The sequence below is a fragment of the Rattus norvegicus genome, chromosome 4, assembly GCF_036323735.1.
Source record: "Rattus norvegicus strain BN/NHsdMcwi chromosome 4, GRCr8, whole genome shotgun sequence".
Classification (NCBI taxonomy): Eukaryota; Metazoa; Chordata; class Mammalia; order Rodentia; family Muridae; genus Rattus; species Rattus norvegicus.
In genome coordinates this window covers 103619983-103624532 of record NC_086022.1, presented here as the reverse complement: position 1 = coordinate 103624532, position 4550 = coordinate 103619983, and positions in this window count along the sequence as shown.

The window sequence follows — 4550 nt, the reverse complement described above, 5'->3', positions numbered from 1 at the left end:
CTGGAAGGTGTCTTATGAGGGGATGTTTTGCTGAAATCAGACATGTGCTGTTTCTCTGGAAGCTGCTGAAAGGGCATGTGATTTTTTTGCTGGAGCACTTGATAGGACATGTGATGTTTGGAAAGTATAACCCAACAGACTATTGATGATCCTTTGGTATTGGTTTCCTTCTCTGATCTTCATTGGACTTCACTGATGCTGTTGTTTACTTGCCATGCCTTGTAAAGAGATGAGCAGTAAAAATCTTCTGTTGGTGTTCAAATTGCTTCTAGATGTTTTGGTGGAAGATTGGCACAGCATCATGGTTTCTTTGGGATCAAGCTGATTCTGTAGATTCCTGTTTAGTGTTTTTCTAGTGGACTAGACTGCAGACAACAGAAGTTGGAATTGTCCCAGGGAACTATGTCTAAACAGGTCCATGTCTCTCTTGTACTATTAGCAATTTTTCTCTCCTACATTTGGTTCATGGTTAATAAGGAAAGTTGAAACATTTAAGAACCCTTATTAAAGTAGGTTTTGAAAAATATAAGCGCACAGACAGACGATGAACAAGATTGTGTTTCCTGACACAAAACTCACAAAGAATCAATAAAAGTTAAAAAATAAAATATATTAGAACCCCCACAAAAATCTAAAATACCCCCTATAACCAAGAAACAAAAAATATGTTTATCCTGAAATATACAGGTAATCCTGGACTCCCCACAAAAAACAAGTCTATGGAAAAATGGTAATAGAAGAAGGGAAAGACAATCAAGATAAAAAGTATAGAAAATGCTTTCAACAAATCACAGAAAAATATAGAGAAGGAGGTAGTACATGTACAAGAAGCATGTGGAACACACTGACCACTTGACTGGGCCAGAGAAGAAACTACATATTAAAAATACATTAAAGTGGGGCTGGGGATTTAGCTCAGTGGTAGAGCGCTTACCTAGGAAGCGCAAGGCCCTGGGTTCGGTCCCCAGCTCCGAAAAAAAAGAACCAAAAAAAAAAATACATTAAAGTACCAGAAGCCAGAAATACTATTACAGAATATTCGAGGGAATGATTAATTTCAGATCACCAAATAAAAATAAGGGGTGGGCATTTCTACACCACCAGAATAAAATAAGTAGAACCAACAAAACGCCACTGACAATGCAATATCCATGATATCAGTTTTCCAATAAAAGACACAGACAATAGATTGGGGTTAAAAATAGCATCCATCTTTTTGTTGAATCTAAAATCACATCTTTATACCTTCCCACCTTCACATTAAGTATAAATCTTACTTCAGGGTAAAAGAAAGGGAAAAGATATTTTAAGTAAATCAACCCAAGTAGCCAGCTAGTGTACCCATTTTCATATATGACAAAGTACATTTTAAACCCAAACTAATCTGTTTGGTTAGTTTTGCATCACTATGACAGCACACATTAATAATATTGAAAACAAAAATATGTACAAAAGAGACTTTTCTCTGGATATATATCATTTATATAGTTTTTTTCTTCATTTCTGTAATCCTATATTTATACATGTAGAAATTATGTTCAACCCGTAGAATACTCTTCCGGTGTTATTATTTTAAAAGTGAGTTTGAAGTAACTATATGGATAAAGTGCTGCCTACCTAAGTGTGTTTACACCCCAAGAACCCCCATAAAATTAGATACAAGTGCAACATGTGAATGGACTTGGAGAGATGCTATGGTAGATGAGAGACAGAGATAAGAGAATCTCTAGAGTATACTTTGCCAGTCTTTCTTTCATGAGAATTCTGAAACCTGTCTCAGATAAGGTCAAAGGCAAAAGCCACCACAAGGCTGTCCTCTAATATCCACACTCACGACATGGCAAGGGACCATCACAAATGATATGAATACATGTAGACACCCCCTCATAGAGTTGTGAAACACACAAAAATATAGATGTTAAAAAAAATAAGGAATTATGCCAGGAATTAATTATATTACTTCACTTTATTGAGTCTTTATTTTTATTACTTCGTAGAAAACATCATTGCCTCTGGTCTCCATCTCTGCACTGTGCTAGCTAAAGCTGTCAAACAGTCTGCCAGTCACAAAACCTGTCCAGAGAGAGCCTGTTTCCTAGGAATGCTCTCACTCCTGAGCCCACAGGTGAGACCTCCACTTTTGCTCCATTATCTGTCCAAATAGGGACCCAGCAGGAGCACACATGACACAGGAATCACTGAGCAGCCTGGTACACGATCCTTCTGGTCTCCATGTGAACCCAGAATTAAGGCTGTTCCACAGGCCTCCAAATCCAAAACCTGCTCAGAGAGAGCTGGACTACAAAAGTCCTCTCACTCCTAAGATCACAGGTTCACAAACCCACAGGAGGGACAAGCTCCAGTTAAAGACAGCAAGACAAACTAACATCAGAAATAAACAGACTGGGAGATGCAAGGTCAAGAACATAACCAACAGAAATGAAGACTACTTGGCCTCATCAGTACCCAGTTCTCCCACCACAGCAAGTTTTGGATAACCCCGACACACTGGGAAAGCAAGATTCGGATTTAAAAACACATTTCATGATGACAGTAGAGGACTTTATTAAGGACATAAATAATTCCCTTAAAAAATACAGGACAGCAGAGGTAAACAAGTAAAAGCCCTTACAGAGGAAGCACAAAAATCCCTTACAGTATTACTGGGAAACACAACCAAACAGGTGAAGGAATTGAAAAAAAATCCACGATCTAAAAATGGAAATAGAAACAATAGAGAAAGCACAAAGAGAGACAACTTAAATGTAGAAAGCCTAGGGAAGAGATCAGGAGTCATAGACAAAAGCATCACCAACAAAACACAAGAGATTGAAAAGAGAACCCCAGGGGCAGAAGATACCATAGAAATCATTGACACAATATTCAAAGAAAATACAAAAGGCAACAAATTCATAACCCAAAACATTTAGGAAATCCAGGACACAATTACAAGATCAAACCTAAAGATAATAGATATAGAAGAGAGCTAAGGTTCCCAACTTAAAGGGTCTGTAAATATCTTCAACAAAATTATACAAGAAAACTTCCTTAAAGAGATGCCCATGAACATACAAGAAGCCTACAGAACTCCAAATAGACTGGACCAGAAAAGAAACTCATCCTGCCACATAATAGTCAAAACACCAAATGCACAAAACAAAGAAAGAGATCAAGAGCAGTAAGGAAAAAGGTCAAGTAATATAACATAAAGATAACATAACATATCATAGCAGACATATCAGAATTACACCAGATACCTTCTGGCCTCCATCTGCACCTATATCTGGGGCTGTCCTACAGCTCTTGGACCCAAAACTGACAGTAGAGAGCTGGTCTGCCAGGAGCACTCTCCCTCTTAAGCACACAGCCCACAGCCCACATTTCTGACCCCATTTTCTCTCCACAGATTATCCAAAGAGAGACTCTCCAGGAGTGCATGGGGCTTGGGAAACACAGAGCAGCCTGGGATAGGACCATTCTGGATCCATCTGCGTCCAGAGCTGGGGATGTCACAGAGTCCTTGGACACAAACCTGCCTGCAGAGACCTGATCTGACATAAGCACTCTGCCTCCTAATCCCACAGTCCAAAGGTGGGGCCACGCTTTCTCTCCATTGACTCTCCAAGGAGAGACATGCTGTGCACAGGTACTGGAGCAGCAGTGTAGCCTAGGACAGGAAACTACAAGTCTCCATCTGGGCCCAGAGCTGAGGATGTCCCACAGCTCTTGGACCCAAATATTGTCCTGAGAGAGCTGGTCTTCCAGGAGCCCTCTCCATTCTAAGATCACAAGCTCACAGTCCCACAGGAGGGATAATCTCCAGCCAGAGAAAGCAAGACCAACTCACATCAGAGATAAACAGATGGCAAGAGGCAAGTGTAAGAAACTAAGCAACAGAAACCAAGACTACATGGCATCATCAGAACCCAGTTCTCCCACCAGAGCAAATAGTGGATATTCCAACACATGAGAAAAGCAAAATTTGGAATTAAAATCACATCTCATCATGATGTTAGAGGACTTTAAGAAAGTCATAAAATCACTTCCTGAATGAAATACAGGAGATGGATTTCTAGAGTTTTCTCAGAAAATTGGACATGGTACTACCTCAGGACCCAGCTTTACCACTCCTGGGCTTATACCCAAAAGATGCTCCAAAATATCACAAGGACACATGCTCCACTATGTTCATAGCAGCCTTATTTATAATAGACAGACGCTAGAGAGAACCCAGATATCCTTCAACAGAAGAATGGATAGAGAAAATGTGGTACATTCACACAATGGAATATTACTTAGGTATTAAAAACAATGACTTCATGAAATTCTTAGGTAAATAGATGAAATAAGAAAATATCATCCTTAGCGAGGTAACCCAATAACAAAATACAACTCATGGTATGCACTCACTGATAAGTGGCTATTAGCCCCAAAGCTCGAAATATCCAAGATACAATTCACAGACCACATGAAGCTCAAGAAGCTGGAAGACCAAAGAGTGGATGATTCATTCCTTCTTATAAGGGAGAACAAAATAATCATAGGATAAA